At 45.8% G+C, this 19,513-nt stretch overlaps 6 non-coding genes across 6 annotated transcripts; 2 read left to right on the forward strand and 4 right to left on the reverse strand.

Moving 5' to 3' along the window:
- Positions 1-1,711: 1,711 nt before the first annotated feature.
- Positions 1,712-1,783, forward strand: trnae-cuc (transfer RNA glutamic acid (anticodon CUC)). The gene has a single exon. It is a non-coding gene; the product is annotated as a tRNA-Glu (tRNA).
- A 115-nt stretch (positions 1,784-1,898) lies between these two features.
- Positions 1,899-1,985, reverse strand: trnay-gua (transfer RNA tyrosine (anticodon GUA)). Its single transcript is given in 2 exon segments — positions 1,899-1,934; positions 1,949-1,985. It is a non-coding gene; the product is annotated as a tRNA-Tyr (tRNA).
- Positions 1,986-2,104: 119 nt separating this feature from the next.
- Positions 2,105-2,176, reverse strand: trnae-uuc (transfer RNA glutamic acid (anticodon UUC)). The gene has a single exon. It is a non-coding gene; the product is annotated as a tRNA-Glu (tRNA).
- Positions 2,177-18,577: 16,401 nt separating this feature from the next.
- Positions 18,578-18,649, forward strand: trnae-cuc (transfer RNA glutamic acid (anticodon CUC)). The gene has a single exon. It is a non-coding gene; the product is annotated as a tRNA-Glu (tRNA).
- A 115-nt stretch (positions 18,650-18,764) lies between these two features.
- trnay-gua (transfer RNA tyrosine (anticodon GUA)) lies at positions 18,765-18,851 on the reverse strand. The gene is given in 2 exon segments: positions 18,765-18,800; positions 18,815-18,851. It is a non-coding gene; the product is annotated as a tRNA-Tyr (tRNA).
- A 119-nt stretch (positions 18,852-18,970) lies between these two features.
- On the reverse strand, positions 18,971-19,042 carry trnae-uuc (transfer RNA glutamic acid (anticodon UUC)). Its single transcript has one exon. It is a non-coding gene; the product is annotated as a tRNA-Glu (tRNA).
- Positions 19,043-19,513: the final 471 nt, after the last annotated feature.

Raw genomic sequence — 19,513 nt, forward strand, 5'->3', positions numbered from 1 at the left:
AGCAACTGTTGGTTTATTTGTATAGGTTGTATAGTATTTACAGTCATTACGTTCCTGTATATATTGCGTGAATGACGGGTGGTTGGGCAGATATTGTGTTTTGTGGTAGGTGGTATGCCATACGGAACCGTTGCCACTGAAACTGCATATTAACGCACCAGTGGGGCTCGACAGCCTTAGTCAAACGGGTTGGCGCGTATGGTTGGGTTGCGGTGAGATTGTGGTTAGGTCTCAGCAGCAACTGTTGGTTTATTTGTATAGGTTGTATAGTATTTACAGTCATTACGTTCCTGTGTATATTGCGTGAATGACGGGTGGTTGGGCAGATATTGTGTTTTGTGGTAGGTGGTATGCCATACGGAACCGTTGCCACTGAAACTGCATATTAACGCACCAGTGGGGCTCGACAGCCTTAGTCAAACGGGTTGGCGCGTATGTTTGGGTTGCGGAGAGATTGTGAGATTGTGGTTAGGTCTCAGCAGCAAGAGGGAAGTAGAGGTCAGTAAGCTGGGCTGAGTTGAGTGGGGGACGGAGGGGGGTGACTCTGGGACGCCAGAGTCACTGTCGAGCCCTCTTGAGGTGTCGTGGGCTAGTCGACGAAACACTGAGGACGGAAGGTGCCCACTTGAAGACCCTAGAGATGTTCCCTACTCCGCTCAATCCAGAGGGTTGTTATGGGGGACCGCACTGTGGTTGCAGCCGTTGTGTGTGCTGACGCGCAATACACTGTATTAACACCAGACAGAAGATTCACGTCACTAGATGGAAAGAAGCGTAAATGGATGGAGAAGCATAGGTTACTGTAAAGCTACGTCTTAGTTGGTGATTATCTTGGCGAAAGCCGAGTACAAATCAGCATGAAGTTTTAACATCTACTCTCGTGTAATGGAAATCATTTTTGGGTTGGTCCTCTTTATATCAAAGAAGGAAATCCCATATGTTAAAATTTATTGTAAAGACATTGATGGGTAGACTTCCAAATTACATTACTAGTCTTCTATGTTTATGTAGAAAGAACTATAGCACTAGATCATCTAATGGGATTAAATTAGTAGTACCTAGGGTACATTCAGAGCATGGTAAATCATCTTTCTCCTACTATGCTCCATGGCTGTGGAATGAATTTCAAGCTACTGTCCCTCCTGAAACAATTCCTCCTTTGAATGTATTAAAAAATTTACTGCAGCATACAATGATTGAATCATGCTGTTGTTTTACTTGATTTATGATGAATGTTGTGCCCTGACTTTCTGGAATGTTTTATATGTGTTTTTGTGTGATTTGTAGTGTGGCCATCTTGGCCAGGACTCACTGGAGGAAGAGATTTCTTTTAATCTCAATGGGACCTTCATGGAAATATAAAGGAAATAAAATAAAATAAATGTTAAGTTGTGGTGTTGTTAGGATATCACTACAGAGCCTGTGACAGTTTCTCAGTGGAAGAACTGGGATCCAGGGCCACAGACGTCTGCAAAAAACTGCTTTAAAAACCTTCGAGATGCAGGCCTCACATGTTGGCGATTTTATTGTTTTTGTTTTCATGGCAAGTTGTGGTGTTGTTAGGATATTCCTACAGAGTCTGTGACAGTTTGTCAGTTTGCCAGGGTCGGTGACGTCTCCTCTCCTGGAGTAAAATACAAGTATTAGTGGTCTTGCTGCAAAATCTGGTAAAGGCCACAGCCAGGCTTGAGGGCAAGTCGTCAGCAGACTTTCCCTGGTGGTCTAGTGGTTAGGATTCGGCGCTCTCACCGCCGCGGCCTGGGTTCGATTCCCTGTCAGGGAATGAGTTTTTTCCCACCACCGGCGGCCGTGATTGTAAAATGGCGAACTACGAACTCAAGCGCTGACGCCCTCGTCGAGAAGCAGGGCCAAGGAAAAGTTTATGTGTGAAAAAGAACTCCTTCGAGCCGGAGTTGAACCAGCGACCTAAGGTTTGCCAACTTGCCACCTACAGTCCTCCGCTCTTCCAGCTGAGCTATCGAAGGCACACTGATTGGGGACAGAACCTCAACATATCAGGTTGCTGAATCTCCGCCACTGGCTAAAACTGCTACAGACATACATGCTGGTTGTTTCGATTAAGTGATGCAAAGACAACACGATCTTCCCATACCAGGAGTCGAACCCGGGCCGCCTGGGTGAAAACCAGGAATCCTGACCGCTAGACCATATGGGATCTTCCTTCTGCCTGGAGCAGACCCTTTTACTTTTAGTGTGTGACCGTCCCCTTTAAGGACATGGGAATGATCCGAAGGGATTGTTTACTGAATTCAATTTCATCAGGCTCAACAGAGGGAGCTCTCATTTGCCTCATGAGGGGCTCAGTTTCCTCCCATTCTTGCGATGGTATAATAGACACTACAAACTGGTCGTAAAGCAATGTCCTTGTGACAGTACTCATGCAATGCATTTTAAAAGACGCATAGTATTGTATGGTAACCGTTATCCTACTGACAAAGCAGCCTATTGTTGGACTGTCAATTTTTAATATTTCTCAACCAATCCAATAATAATAACAACAAAAACTATGGGTTAATAAAACGGCTAAGGGCTGACAGCATAGTAAAAGAGGCAGAGCGAGCCAGCCAGGAGTCGAACCTAGAATCTTCTGATCCGTACTCAGACTCGTTATCCATTGCACCACTGGCCCACTGATCAGGTGTCCGTGAGCTTACACGGCACATGTTGGTTTTCGACTGGGCAGAGGCCTGTGATGACATCTACTTTTTCTCATGCTATTAACAGACCTGGAGCCAACATCAGGAAGGGGTCAGATGAGGGGCCTGCTACAAAAACCTTCAAGATGGAGGCCTCACATGTTGGGGATCTCAATTCTCAATTCAAATCTTAAACGTCAATTTAAAAATTTTAATGTTCAGGCTTTTTTGCATGATGTATATAATAGGGATTTACAGTTGGTTTCAATTATACCTGATGTGGTTGATGCTTGGGATTATTTCAAATCTATCTTTCTAGAAATTTGTGATAAACATGCTCCTTTACGTAGATTTCGGGTGAGAGGTAGAAATAATATTTGGTTCAATCAATCCGTCTCTAATCTTATTAAGCAAAGAAACGTGGCTTGGTCTAAAGCAAAGAAAACAAATGGTGAGGAGGACTGGTCTCAATATAGATTATTACGAAATAAGTGTACAAAATTAATATAAAGTTCGAAGAGTCAGTATTATTTAAACCTGATTAATGATAACATGAATTGTCCTTCTAAATTTTGGAAATTAACGAAATCTTTTATAGGATCAAATACATCCACTAATCTTCCAAAAGTTTTAAAATTGAATCAAAGATTGATTACAGACAAGGCTGATATTGTTAATACGTTTAATAGTAATTTTATTTCAGCTGGTTTGATAACAGACAATTCCTTGGTCCTTGATGAACAGAGAACTGATGAGTTGACTAATAGTGAATCAGATTTATTTTCTTTTGCCCCTGTATTGCCGTCCCAAGTTCGTAAACTACTCCGAAATTTAGACTGTAAGAAATCAGGTGGGTCTGACCAAATTGAACCAATTTTTTTAAAAAATTGTCAGCAGATATTATTGCCGAACCTATTGCATCGATTTTTAATTTGAGTCTATCCACTAATGTAATTCCGCCATCTTGGAAATCGGCTATGGTTATGCCTTTATTAAAAGGAGGCGATCCTTCCGATTTGAATAATTATCGTCCGGTTTCTAAATTAAGGGTTTAAGCAAAAGTTTTTGAATCTATTATAAATGATCAAATGAAAGAATATCTACTTAGCCATGATATTTACAACGCATTTCAGTCAGGATTTAGAGCGGGCCATAGTACGATAACAGCTACTACATTAGTCACTAATGATTTAATTACTGCTCTCGATAATAGACAATATTGTGCGGCCTTATTTTTTGATTTGACAAAAGCGTTTGACTTAGTGGATCATGTTTTACTGTGAAGGGGGTGGATTGGAATCCACTGCTGCTTCAATGTATATGTAATGATTGATTATAATTAAGGTATTAATCAATATGTTTCCTTCTAAATATCAAATGAGTTGAATGACTTCTCTGGAGATTTTGCTTTATTTATATAAGTTACCATTGTGATTACTGAAATGTTCTTTTCATGTATTCTTTAATGTCTGTATTTGATATCTGAATGCAGTGCTTGCTTATTTAACACAGCTTCCAGAAATGAAATAGGGACTTGTTTTGTGTTTGAGAAAGGTCTTCAATGTGTTAAAACATATAGGGGTCATTGAAGCCAATAGTTTAATGGGCCATTTCTTCGTTAAAGCCTTTCTTTCCAGTTAGACTAAAGTTTAGCTATCCTTCAGAGAAAGAACGCATTATCTTTATGTTTTGAGAGGACTCTCCTATTTATAGTGAGAGCCTGGCCAAATTCAACCTTGGAAAAGCTGTGTGTCGGTGTGTGTGTTAGTCTTCTTGGTTACAGGTTAAGGAACCACTGGCATTATTGGAGATTGACTGAGTTGTTGTTCTGGACACACTGGCGCCCAGCAACCCAAATCTGCGACCTGGAAGGTCATGACGTGCCTTACTTCAGCTGCATAATCGATGGAGATATGCTTCAGTCTATCTGTATATGTGTGGAAAATTACTGTGTTTATCTATTTCATAGCCAATGAGAATCATTCATCCTGTAAGCAATGACGTAGCTTAGACCTTGGAAATCGTATAACTGCTGTGATCTTTGTAACTGTAAGCGGGGCGGCCTACGAACTCCTGTGCGAGTATTGAAGCTGACTTCTGCTGATGAAACTGCAAACTATCTTCAGTAAATATTTTCTTTAATTTTTTATAATTCTGACTCTGGGTCTTCATTCTTCATATCTGGTTCTGGGTCTTTAACTGTACACCCCTTACAGTTTGGTGGAGGATGCGGCGGGCAATCATTCCGTGGTGACATCTCTGGCAAATCAACACACAAGGTAGTAAGCTTTTATTAATTGTTAGGGCTGTCTGACTGGAAGAGATTTTGAAGGAGAGCGGGAGAGCCTTCACTCCGATGAGGCGAGTGAAGGAGTAAGTAGCCTTCACTCCGATGAGGCGAGTGAAGGAGTAAGTTGTAGGCCTACTGCTGAGAGGATAAGAAGTCGCTGAAAGCGTCGTTAAGGGTAACGGCAGCAGACAGCGCAAGCGAAGCGTGCTCTGTGGGGGCCCAGCTGGCAATAATGGTGTAGCACCACCCCAGCAGAGTACGTCCCTGGACGGGAGGTCCAGTGGCACCGTAAACCTGCTCAATCTCTTCCATCTCAGATAGGGGATCCCCGAATTTAGTGAATCAGGCAGTTAGGGATACTAACAAAAATAGGGTTGTTTGCCAGGGATGCATCAGGAACGATCCCGAGAGAAAAAAAAAGAAAAAAAAAGTTGTGACCCAAATTGGCATGGACCAGTATATGTAACTGTGATTTTGGAGTATACTCTGCAGTTTCATCACGGAGAAGCCAAGCTGTGTTGTTCAAAGATCGCCGCCTCCATTTCTGCAATGACTTCAGGTGAGTTTGAACTGTTATTAAGATATGGCAGACAAACTGAGTAACTTGATCAGTAACCTGAACAGTCCTGAAACTAATAGTGAGACAAAAGAGCGAACGCTGTAAGCAGCTGTGCTCTGAAGCCCTCACTTCAGAGAAATTTGCAGAAATTATTAAGTAAATGGTTGTCTTGATAAGTTTTGCTTCTGTTTGGAAATTTAAACAACAACTTGACTGGCTACAAAAAAACAAAGAAACTGAAAAATTAAAATGTTTAGCCTTGTATTGCTTACGATGATTACAAAAAGCAAGTATATTAAATTATGGGTCGAAGATCATTTCCTTGGACAAGTGTGACTAAAGATAAACAGACACTTTGTGAAAACAACTTAGAATATTTTGCAGCTTATGAAAATTAATGTTCTGCCAATAATAATGATGAAGATTATGATTGGAATATTATGATTAAATCAGCCACTGGTGGACTGTAAAAGAATACAGAGAACTGCTTAATCAGTGGCTCTGTTTGCATTCCTGAATGGGACACACACTGATTCAAGGGTGTGCAGTAAGTTGGAGCCGAGAGTGTTTTAATGGTGGTCATCAGGACCATTTAATACGTAACTGTAAATGCCCACCGAGAAAGTGTTTAAAATGTGATAAAATGACAACACATTTTTGGTAATAATATTGGTTTGAAAGTAGATCAGTGTTTAAATGACGACAGTGACATTTTTCGTCTGAGAAATAAGAGATAAAAAGGTCAAAAGATTGAAGTCTTAAAGTGAATCCTTTTGAAGAAAATATCTATAATAGTAATTTGTATAATAGTAATTTTTATAAGTGATTTGATGAATACAGGTTGATGTAAAATTAATGACTCCAACAGATGTGAGTTGCAAAATTTATCAAAGTAACTAAAAGGATGATTATGTTGTAATTAAACATTTTAAAAAGGTTTTAGATGATATAGAGACTAATCTCACATATGATTTACAATAACTGCAAAAGTATCACAAGCAGAGAGTGCTTGCCTCGTCAAACTTATAGTGTGAATCCTAATTGGAGATTGATAAACTCCAAGAGAAAACTAAAGTCAAATATTAAACTATGGTTGAGAACTTGACAATTAAAATTGAGATTGAGAAATGTGAAACGTTATTGAGAACTAGAATAATTATTTTTATGTAAGAACAAATAAGCAGAAGCAGTACTGGATTAACAGTTGCTAAATGCTGATTAAACAAACAGCTTGAAAAGTTGACCATGAAAGAACTAGAAGCTGATGTTTTGCTTTCAAAAGATAAGGTTGTTATTGGCTGTAATGAAACAGTTTGCTTATCTGAATCTGATGTGTGCTCTGGCTGAAACTGCCAGTGCAACAGACTCAATCTGAGTGGAAATTTGTAATGCCTAAATTTCCTGAGGTGTGGGCAAAAGACAAATATTAATAATATGTTTATTTGAAACCGTATGTAATATCTGGCAAAGATGCCTTAAGCTGGGATAGAGTTAAAAGATGGTAGATAAAGTTAGACGTTCATGAGAGTGCAGTGTACCAGTCCCTCTCTCATTCAATGTCTCTCTCTCATTCAATGTCAGCTAAAAGCTGTTACCTGAGTCGGTGTCATAAGTGATAAGCTATTTGTAGTGACATCTTTGATTAGGTTATTTTAGGACCAGTAACTTCTTTGTCTGATCTTAGTCCCCACCATGAAACGGGGGCGGGGCCGACGGAAATGTACACTGAATGTACGGTTGTGATGTAAATCCACTGAGTAGCTAGGTTGCTGCTTTTAAGATAGTTAATGGATTTAAGTGATTAAATACTGTTGTTATTAACCTGTCTCCCTGTGAACACTATTAGGCAATCGGAATGGCTCTGGTGACTCTTGAACGTGCCTTTCCTAAGCTCCAGAAAACAGCTGAGTTCTGTTGAAGAAAACTGATTCTATTGGGAATGACTGGTCACCAGTGAGTACGTGTGTACGAGTGGCTACTCAATGACGGGATGATCTTCCTGGCCAGGGGACAGCCCAACGCAGGGGGTCACGAACACTGGAAAACTCCGGATGGAGTTGTTATTTGTGAGAAAGGTATGACAGTTGAGCGCTGATTACTTGAGGCCACCGGGGTCAGCAGAGCATTGAGAGGTGAGATGCGCTGTGAGGTTAAAATTAACTTTACGGCAGTCTGACCCAGAAATGTGAGTTCCTCTATACCACTCACCAGAAACCGCATTGATTGTATGGCTTGTTTTTCATTGTGACAAGTGTCTGCAACTATGCCAGGGGACGACACCCTGAAGAGAATAAAATTAAAGATAAATGATTAGCGGGAGTGGCCAGCTGTTCCATGAAGTGATTCCCATTAGTTGTTGTGGAGACAGTAATAAAACTTTTTGATGTCGGTTGCCTTACGGGCAAGGAAAATCATAGTGTTGATTTTGAACTAATATGTCTATAACATAGTTTTAACTCTTGAAGGTCGTTAGACATGGTGGTGGCTAAAGATGAAGACAGCTTTTGATTTAAGAAAAGTATGGATAACAAAGGTGAATGGTCAAAGATTATTGTAACAAATTTAATATTACATTTTATATAAGTTACAGTCTTAGAAATTTATTTATAGTGAGAGAGACTGCTTGAGCGGAGGAAGGGATGGTAACTGTGTCTGTCTTTCTGTCATCGGCCTGCTAGAGCAAGCTGAAGCAAAATAATGATAATGAAACAAAACAACCCAGCTGACATCGTTAAATTCTAATGAATAATGAACAGGCATGCTTTGAAACTGGTTAAGAGACCATGTAAAATTAGGTAGAAGCTACAGGAAAATGGGAAGTTTAAAATTGTATTTAAAATTTAAATCTTTTAGCAATAATATAAAGAAAAATGTGTCACGGAACACACACTGGAGGCAGAAAATCCAAAAGCAGTAGTTTAATATAAAAGGGCAATCCAAACTCTTAGTCATCCAGGCAGGGGTCAAAAGTCCAATAAGGCAATCCAAAACATAAAATACAACGAGAACCAGAATGATACAAATAACGGAAGTGTGGGGACATAATACAAGGACTCCGTGACACATACTGAAACAGACAGGGTTATATACACAGGGAATCGACAATGATAATGGGGAATTGGCTGAGTGCAATGATCAGTGATAAGAAACAGCTGAGTGCAATGATGAGACAAAGGATCGTGGGAAATGTAGTTCATAAGTGAAGGACACCGTGGGAAAGGAGGACATCTAGTGGACATCAGGGGAACACAAACCCAACACTGTGACATAACCCCCCCTCTACGGAGCGGCTACCAGACGCTCCATGACAACAACAAGAAACACAGAAAACACAACACAATATAATACAAGAGGTTCAGGAGGGAGGTGGAACGGTGGAGGATCAGGGGGAGGGAAGGTGGGCCAGGTCCATGAAGGGAGACAGGAACAAGGAGTGAGGGTTTAACCGGGGACCGGGGCAAAACAAAAAATCTATCGGGCATCCAGGGGTAAACACAAAGTCTATCGGGATGCCAGGGCGAGACGCACAGTTCATCGGGAGGCCAGGGCGAGACGCAAAGTCCATCGGGCGGCCAGGGCGAGACGCAAAGTCCATCGGGCGGCCAGGGCGGCGAAGACCCCTCGGGCGGCCAGGGCGGCGAAGACCCCTCGGGCGGCCAGGGCGGCCCCTCGGGCGGCCAGGTCGGCGAAGACCCCTCGGGCGGCCAGGTCGGCGAAGACCCCTCGGGCGGCCAGGGCGGCGAAGACCCCTCGGGCGGCCAGGGCGGCGAAGACCCCTCGGGCGGCCAGGGCGGCGAAGACCCCTCGGGCGGCCAGGGCGGCGAAGACCCCTCGGGCGGCCAGGGCGGCGAAGACCCCTCGGGCGGCCAGGGCGGCGAAGACCCCTCGGGCGGCCAGGGCGGCGAAGACCCCTCGGGCGGCCAGGGCGGCGAAGACCCCTCGGGCGGCCAGGGCGGCGAAGACCCCTCGGGCGGCCAGGGCGGCGAAGACCCCTCGGGCGGCCAGGGCGGCGAAGACCCCTCGGGCGGCCAGGGCGGCGAAGACCCCTCGGGCGGCCAGGGCGGCGAAGACCCCTCGGGCGGCCAGGGCGGAGCAGACACCGGCTCAGGAACAGCAGACACCGGCTCAGGAACAGCAGACACCGGCTCAGGAACAGCAGACACCGGCTCAGGAACAGCAGACACCGGCTCAGGAACAGCAGACACCGGCTCAGGAACAGCAGACACCGGCTCAGGAACAGCAGACACCGGCTCAGGAACAGCAGACACCGGCTCAGGAACAGCAGACACCGGCTCAGGAACAGCAGACACCGGCTCAGGAACAGCCACAAGAACTGTAATAGTCACAAAAACAGACACAAACACAGGAACAGACACTGGCTCTGGAACAGACACTGGCTCTGGAACAGACACTGGCTCTGGAACAGACACTGGCTCTGGAACAGACACTGGCTCTGGAACAGACACTGGCTCTGGAACAGACACTGGCTCTGGAACAGACACTGGCTCTGGAACAGACACTGGCTCTGGAACAGACACTGGCTCTGGAACAGACACTGGCTCTGGAACAGACACTGGCTCTGGAACAGACACTGGCTCTGGAACAGACACTGGCTCTGGAACAGACACTGGCTCTGGAACAGACACTGGCTCTGGAACAGACACTGGCTCTGGAACAGACACTGGCTCTGGAACAGACACTGGCTCTGGAACAGGCATTGGCTCAGCCTCCGGCTCTGGAACAGGCATTGGCTCAGCCTCCGGCTCTGGAACAGGCATTGGCTCAGCCTCCGGCTCTGGAACAGGCATTGGCTCAGCCTCCGGCTCTGGAACAGGCATTGGCTCAGCCTCCGGCTCTGGAACAGGCATTGGCTCAGCCTCCGGCTCTGGAACAGGCATTGGCTCAGCCTCCGGCTCTGGAACAGGCATAGGCTCTGGAACAGGCATTGGCTCTGCCTCCGGCTCTGGAACAGGCATAGGCTCTGGAACAAGCATTGGCTCTGCCTCCGGATCTGGAACGGGCAATGGCTCTGCCTCCAGCTCTGGAACAGCAGACACTAGCTCCGGCTCTGGAACAGCAGACATGGGCATGTCCAGGATCCGAACCAGACGCTCCAGATAGTCCAGATCCAAGAAGGCAGACGGCACTGGCTCTGCCTCCGGCTCTGGAACGGATACTGGCTCTGCCTCCGGCTCTGGAACAGGCATTGGCTCTGCCTCCGGCTCTGGAACCGGCAATGGCTCTGCCTCCGGCTCTGGAACCGGCAATGGCTCTGCCTCCGGCTCTGGAACCGGCAATGGCTCTGCCTCCGGCTCTGGAATGGGCACTGGCTCTGCCTCCGGCTCTGGAACGGCCATTGACTCTGCCTCCGGCTCCGGCTCTGGAACAGCAGACACTGGTTCCGGCTCTGGAACAGCAGACACGGGCATGTCCAGGATCCGAGCCAGACGCTCCAGATAGTCCCGGCCCAGGAAGGCGGACGGAACGTGAACAGTCTCTCGCTGGGCAGACGTGACGTGAACAGTCTCTCGCTGGGCAGACGTGACGTGAACAGTCTCTCGCTGGGCAGACGTGACGTGAACAGTCTCTCGCTGGGCAGACGTGACGTGAACAGTCTCTCGCTGGGCAGACGTGACGTGAACAGTCTCTCGCTGGGCAGACGTGACGTGAACAGTCTCTCGCTGGGCAGACGTGACGTGAACAGTCTCTCGCTGGGCAGACGTGACGTGAACAGTCTCTCGCTGGGCAGACGTGACGTGAACAGTCTCTCGCTGGGCAGACGGAACGTGAACAGTCTCTCGCTGGGCAGACGGAACGTGAAGATTCTCTGACTGGGCAGACGGGACGTGAACAGTCTCTGACTGGGTAGACGGGACGTGAACAGTCTCTGACTGGGCAGACGGGACGTGAACAGGCTCTCGACCACCTCCTCCACTGCGACCTCCACGGGTTCCACGAAACTTAACTAATCGGGTCCCCTTAAAAAACTCCCTTCTCTCCCGCTCGGTGGCTGGGGAAGAGATATTGAGAAACATACCGCTGGATCTTGTGTGACGGAGTCCTTCTGTCACGGAACACACACTGGAGGCAGAAAATCCAAAAGCAGTAGTTTAATATAAAAGGGCAATCCAAACTCTTAGTCATCCAGGCAGGGGTCAAAAGTCCAATAAGGCAATCCAAAACATAAAATACAACGAGAACCAGAATGATACAAATAACGGAAGTGTGGGGACATAATACAAGGACTCCGTGACACATACTGAAACAGACAGGGTTATATACACAGGGAATCGACAATGATAATGGGGAATTGGCTGAGTGCAATGATCAGTGATAAGAAACAGCTGAGTGCAATGATGAGACAAAGGATCGTGGGAAATGTAGTTCATAAGTGAAGGACACCGTGGGAAAGGAGGACATCTAGTGGACATCAGGGGAACACAAACCCAACACTGTGACAAAATGAACATTGAAAATGAACAGTTAACATATGTGTGTCTAGTATGAGTGCGTGTGATGGTGACAGCACTTTATGTCTTGTATGCATTAGTTTGGGGTACTATTATTTCCTGATTTTGAGGATATTGTGTCATTAACATCTGGAATTAGTGTTTTATCATTACAGATGGGTTAAGTGAAATGACCAACTTTAAAAAAGTTGATAATTCTAAGTCAATCTGATGAAAAGACAATGCAGAACATGGGACGAGCTTTAATTGGAATGGTTCTCCAGCTCTGTCTGCTATTGGTAATTATGAATGCTTTTGTCATTTATGATATTGAACTGAATTACTCTCTGGATTAGTATTTTATATAAATTGGAATTGTAAAGAAGATTGCCATACATTCTGGGGTAAAACTCTTGTCTAAATTCAACTGAGGGTCTAAATTTAAATAGACAACTAGGTGGGATCATAAGGATAAACGTAGGAAAAAAAAAAAATATATATATATATGTATATATAGACTTGACGGCAGAGAGACAAAGTGACACATTGGCTAAGTCACTATCCAAATTATCCAGAGTGAGCTCCCTCATTTCTATTGAAAGGCCGGAGGGCGAACAAAGGAGGAGTGAATATAACTTCTAAAAAGAAAAGGTTTTGTTTCTCAATCCATTAAATGTATGTATGACATTAGATGTCTAAGAAAACTCAGATTTAATAAAGGTAAAAAGAGAAAGCAGCTATATGGCTGTGGGCTGGGATTTGAGTAACATAATATTTTGGTTTCTGTAAAACTGTAAAGATAAGTGGGACTGAGACAATACTGATTATATTTTTTGGATCGTCAGACTAACCATTTGATAGAGCAATACTGTGAGAAGTAGTTAACGAGGGAACTTTAAGTGTCACTAGGCTGACAGTGGTGAGAGACTCAATGGAAGAGGAAAGTGATGCAGAAGGAACTGGCATGTAGGGAAATATGGAAATAGGAGAAGAAATATAGTAGATAAATGTATGTTATGAAAATAAAATTTCTGATAGAATTTATGGAACTATTTATTAACACCTGTTAAGTCAAATCAAGTTGAAATGGTATGAAAAATGATGTTTCAGATAAAAAAAAAAATAATAATAATAAAGGCATTGAGTATGATTAACAGGGATTAACGTGATATAAAGATAAGGAATGCATTTAGCAGAATGGGGAACAATTCTATATTTTAGGGGTAAAATAATGATTGAAATGATGATTTGAATTTGTTTTATTTTATTTCTATTTTTGAAAAGAGTAAAAAAAAAGTATAAGATGTTATATAATTAAGATGGTGATTGTAAACTGAAGGATGAATTCATGGAGAGACTTAAAGTGGATTATTATGGGTCTTATTATTTTTTTTTATGTTGTTTATTTGCAGTTTGACAACCTTTGTGTTTTCAACCAGTGTTTTGAACCTTTTGGGTCTATAAAGGGGAGTAGTGAAAAGAATGGATTAACTATTCTTCTTAGTTCATTATAAAATGAATTGGAAATTATAAAAACTAGAGCATATTGTCACGGATCACAGAGGAATCAGACAAGATGGTAAGTTATCAGTGTTTATTTTGCAGAAGGATTGCGGTCGGAGATAACAGGTGAGAAGAAGTAACATAGAAAGTTCAATGAAGCTTAGCTGTGGTTTTAAGTCTCTCTCTTTCTTTCCCTCTCTTGCAGGTGGCGTGGCGATGGCTGGTACGGATGGGTTGATCCAAGATGAGTGAAGCGACGGTAAGTAGAAGGTAAGTGATCGGGAAGTCTGTGAGCCATGGAATGACGAGACCAGACAAGTGACTGCAGTGAAGGTGAGTGTTTTATAGTCCATATGGTTGATGGGACACAGGTGACGTTGATTAGTACTCAGGGGATAATGAACGGGGAAAAGTCTGGTTGGGTGAAAGGGAACGAGTGGGCGGAGATGGTGATCTGGATGATGTAACCCTGACAGTACCCCCCCCTCCCGAGGCGGCTCTTGACGCCTGAGACGGGCGCTGCCGGCGGCGAGGTCGACCACGACCCCTGGGAGCCGGACGATCCGGATGATCACTGTGGAACTGGGTGAGTAGCGTTGGATCCAAGATGTCATCTCGCAGGACCCAGGAACGTTCCTCTGGTCCGTAGTCCTCCCAGTCCACCAGGTACTCCAGCCGAGGACCTCGCCGCCGAGAATCCATGATAGAGCGGACTCGATAAATGGGCTCCTCTTCAACGGGAACGGGAGGAGGTACGTCAGTGGGAAGGTTATCTGAGGGAACAGGGGTGACAGGGTCAGTGAAGGGTTTAAGTAAGGAAACATGGAATGAAGGAGCAATCCTGAAATGAGGGGGAAGATTGAGCCTGTAGGTCACTTCGTTCAACTGCCTCTGGATGGTGAATGGTCCGATGAATCGAGGACTCAGCTTACGGCAAGGTAGACGGAGACGGATGTCTCGAGTCGACAACCACACCTTTTGACCTGGCTGATACTGAGGGGTGTCGAGTCGGTGACGGTCCGCTTGTTCCTTGTGTCTCCGTACTGCCTGCTGTAGATGCACGTGAGCTGAGTCCCATACCCCCTCGCTCTGATGGAACCAGAAGTCGACAGCTGGAACCTCCGAGGGCTCACCCGACCAAGGAAAGAGTGGAGGCTAGTAACCAAGGATACACTGGAAGGGGGTGAGCCCGGTGGTGTTCTGCCGCAGAGAGTTTTGGGCATACTCAGCCCATGGGAGGTAACGGTTCCAGCTGTCCTGGTACTGATGGCAGTACGTCCGCAGGTAACGTCCAATCTCCTGAATCTTCCGCTCAGTCTGGCCGTTAGTCTGCGGATGGTAGCCTGAGGAAAGGCTGATGGTGACCCCGAGGAGTTTGAAGAAGGCTTGCCATACTCTTGAGATGAACTGAGGTCCCCGATCCGAGACGATATCCTCTGGGAGGCCGAAGTTCCTAAAGACGTTGTGGAATAGAGCTTCAGCTGCTTGTAACGCAGTGGGAAGACCAGGTAAGGGAATCAGCTTACAACCTTTAGAGAACCTGTCCACAACAACGAATACGCAGGTAAAGCCTTCTGAATTGGGTAGATCAGTCATGAAATCGACACCAATGTGTGACCATGGTCGCCTGGGAAGAGGTAACGGCACGAGCTTGCCTTCTGGGAGTCTCCTCGGGGTGTTGGTGATGGCACAGACTGAACAACCGCGGATGAACCTGGAGACATCTCTGGAGATGGACGGCCACCAGTACCGTTGACTGAGGAGCGAGAGGGTACGCTTGCTACCCGGATGTCCAGAGCCCGGAAGGGAGTGAGCGGAGTCCAGAAGGGGAGTACGTAGATGTGGAGGTACGAAAATACGCCCTTCTGGACCTCCCGGCGGAGCGGGTTGACGTGTCAGTTCCTGGGCGATCTGTTGGTCAACCTCCCAGACGATTGGACTGAGGATTACGGCTGGAGGGAGGATAGGTTCGGGATGAAGATCTTCAACAGAGGTGTGATGGAGTCGTGAAAGTGCATCAGCCTTGCAATTCTTACTCCCGGGACGATATGACACCACAAAGTTGAAGCGTGTGAAGAATAGAGCCCAGTGGGCTTGTCTAGGGTTCAGTCTTTTAGCCTCCCTTAAGTACTCCAAGTTGCGATGATCGGTGATTACTGTGAATTGATGGTTAGCTCCCTCCAGCCAGTGCCTCCACTCCTCAAGGGCCAGTTTGATGGCCAGCAGCTCTCGGTTACCGACGTCATAGTTCCGCTCCGCCGGGGCTAATTTCTTGGAGAAGAAGGCGCATGGAAGGAGTTTGGGTGGCTCACCCTGCCGCTGAGAGAGAACTGCTCCTACTCCAGTAGATGAGGCATCTACCTCTACCACAAACGGAAGGTCCGGGTTTGGATGAATGAGGATGGGAGCAGTGATGAAAGTTTCCTTTAAACGCTGGAAGGCCTGTACTGCGGAGGGAGATAGGGACAGAGACTTGGGCCGTCCCTTGAGGGAAGAAGTGAGGGGAGCACTGATATGACTGTAGTTCCGGATGAATCGTCTATAGAAGTTCGCGAACCCCAGGAATCGTTGCAGTTCCTTTACGGAGGAGGGTTGTGGCCAGTTCTGGATAGTTTCCACCTTCCTCTGGTCCATTTGGATGCCCTGTTGGTTGATGACATAACCCAGGAAGTGAACGGTAGAGGTGTGAAATTCGCACTTCTCCAGCTTCAGATATAACCTGTGTGCTCTCAGCTTCTCGAGGACCTGGATGACATGTTGATGGTGCTCAGACATAGAAGAAGAGTATATGAGTATATCATCAATGTAGACGATTACAAAACGGTTGAGGAACTCTCGAAGGACTTCATTCATATGACCTTGGAAGACGGCAGGAGCGTTGGACAGTCCGAAAGGCATGACCTGATACTCGTAGTGGCCCGAGGGGGTCACAAAGGCAGTTTTCCACTCATCTCCATGCCGGATTCGGATCAGATTATACGCACTTCTAAGGTCCAGTTTGGAGAAAATGCGTGCACCACGCAGCTGTTCCAGGGCGGCAGGTACCAGAGGAAGGGGATAGCTGAATTTGACAGTCTGAGAGTTAAGATGACGGTAATCGATACAGGGCCGCAAGCCTCCGTCCTTTTTGGCCACAAAGAAGAAGCTCGAAGCGGCAGGGGAGGTAGATGGTCGAATAAACTGCTGATGTAAAGCTTCCTTCACATACTCCTCCATGGCCTTCTGTTCCGGGATGGACAGAGGATATATACGACCTTTGCGAAGGGTGGCTCCGGGTAGCAAGTCGATGGCGCAGTCCCATGGCCGGTGTGGAGGTAGTTTGGTTGCCAGTTCCTTACTGAATACGTCCTGGAACGCCTGGTACTCCACTGGGATTTCGCCTTGAACTTGGACTTCAGGGCTTTCCACCGAAGTAGAACAGACAGGAACTCTAGTTTCCCCCGCGGGTGACTTGGAACGGGACGAAGAATGAACCTTCTGGATGGAACTGAGGCAGGATCTATGGCAATCTTCACCCCAACGGAGTACCTCTCCAGTTCCCCAGTGGAGTACCGGCTGATGTTGTACTAACCAGGGACGTCCCAGGATGATATCCGCGGTGGACTCCTCCAGCACCATAAGAGAAATTTCCTCAGAGTGTAAACAGCCGATACGAAGAGTTAGAGTGGGTGTATAATGGCGAATTCGACCACGACCTAATGGCTTGCCTTGTATGGTTTGGACGGGAAGATCTCGGCACAGACGGCGTCGCCGAATATTCAACTTTTGGAGAAACTGGGTGGATATGAAGTTCCCCGCAGACCCGGAGTCAATGAGGGCTTGCGCTGGGAGACAAACACAGGAGGTTAATACATGTACTCTGGTACGTGTGAGAGGCTCAATCTTCGGGGAGAGTTGAATGGAGAGGTCAGTAAGCTGGGCTGAGTTGAGTGGGGGACGGAGGGGGGTGACTCTGGGACGCCAGAGTCACTGTCGAGCCCTCTTGAGGTGTCGTGGGCTAGTCGACGAAACACTGAGGACGGAAGGTGCCCACTTGAAGACCCTAGAGATGTTCCCTACTCCGCTCAATCCAGAGGGTTGTTATGGGGGACCGCACTGTGGTTGCAGCCGTTGTGTGTGCTGACGCGCAATACACTGTATTAACACCAGACAGAAGATTCACGTCACTAGATGGAAAGAAGCGTAAATGGATGGAGAAGCATAGGTTACTGTAAAGCTACGTCTTAGTTGGTGATTATCTTGGCGAAAGCCGAGTACAAATCAGCATGAAGTTTTAACATCTACTCTCGTGTAATGGAAATCATTTTTGGGTTGGTCCTCTTTATATCAAAGAAGGAAATCCCATATGTTAAAATTTATTGTAAAGACATTGATGGGTAGACTTCCAAATTACATTACTAGTCTTCTATGTTTATGTAGAAAGAACTATAGCACTAGATCATCTAATGGGATTAAATTAGTAGTACCTAGGGTACATTCAGAGCATGGTAAATCATCTTTCTCCTACTATGCTCCATGGCTGTGGAATGAATTTCAAGCTACTGTCCCTCCTGAAACAATTCCTCCTTTGAATGTATTAAAAAATTTACTGCAGCATACAATGATTGAATCATGCTGTTGTTTTACTTGATTTATGATGAATGTTGTGCCCTGACTTTCTGGAATGTTTTATATGTGTTTTTGTGTGATTTGTAGTGTGGCCATCTTGGCCAGGACTCACTGGAGGAAGAGATTTCTTTTAATCTCAATGGGACCTTCATGGAAATATAAAGGAAATAAAATAAAATAAATGTTAAGTTGTGGTGTTGTTAGGATATCACTACAGAGCCTGTGACAGTTTCTCAGTGGAAGAACTGGGATCCAGGGCCACAGACGTCTGCAAAAAACTGCTTTAAAAACCTTCGAGATGCAGGCCTCACATGTTGGCGATTTTATTGTTTTTGTTTTCATGGCAAGTTGTGGTGTTGTTAGGATATTCCTACAGAGTCTGTGACAGTTTGTCAGTTTGCCAGGGTCGGTGACGTCTCCTCTCCTGGAGTAAAATACAAGTATTAGTGGTCTTGCTGCAAAATCTGGTAAAGGCCACAGCCAGGCTTGAGGGCAAGTCGTCAGCAGACTTTCCCTGGTGGTCTAGTGGTTAGGATTCGGCGCTCTCACCGCCGCGGCCTGGGTTCGATTCCCTGTCAGGGAATGAGTTTTTTCCCACCACCGGCGGCCGTGATTGTAAAATGGCGAACTACGAACTCAAGCGCTGACGCCCTCGTCGAGAAGCAGGGCCAAGGAAAAGTTTATGTGTGAAAAAGAACTCCTTCGAGCCGGAGTTGAACCAGCGACCTAAGGTTTGCCAACTTGCCACCTACAGTCCTCCGCTCTTCCAGCTGAGCTATCGAAGGCACACTGATTGGGGACAGAACCTCAACATATCAGGTTGCTGAATCTCCGCCACTGGCTAAAACTGCTACAGACATACATGCTGGTTGTTTCGATTAAGTGATGCAAAGACAACACGATCTTCCCATACCAGGAGTCGAACCCGGGCCGCCTGGGTGAAAACCAGGAATCCTGACCGCTAGACCATATGGGATCTTCCTTCTGCCTGGAGCAGACCCTTTTACTTTTAGTGTGTGACCGTCCCCTTTAAGGACATGGGAATGATCCGAAGGGATTGTTTACTGAATTCAATTTCATCAGGCTCAACAGAGGGAGCTCTCATTTGCCTCATGAGGGGCTCAGTTTCCTCCCATTCTTGCGATGGTATAATAGACACTACAAACTGGTCGTAAAGCAATGTCCTTGTGACAGTACTCATGCAATGCATTTTAAAAGACGCATAGTATTGTATGGTAACCGTTATCCTACTGACAAAGCAGCCTATTGTTGGACTGTCAATTTTTAATATTTCTCAACCAATCCAATAATAATAACAACAAAAACTATGGGTTAATAAAACGGCTAAGGGCTGACAGCATAGTAAAAGAGGCAGAGCGAGCCAGCCAGGAGTCGAACCTAGAATCTTCTGATCCGTACTCAGACTCGTTATCCATTGCACCACTGG

The sequence above is a fragment of the Siphateles boraxobius genome, unplaced genomic scaffold, assembly GCF_051911475.1.
Source record: "Siphateles boraxobius isolate OS27281-9 unplaced genomic scaffold, OSU_SipBor_1 77, whole genome shotgun sequence".
NCBI classification, from domain to species: Eukaryota; Metazoa; Chordata; class Actinopteri; order Cypriniformes; family Leuciscidae; genus Siphateles; species Siphateles boraxobius.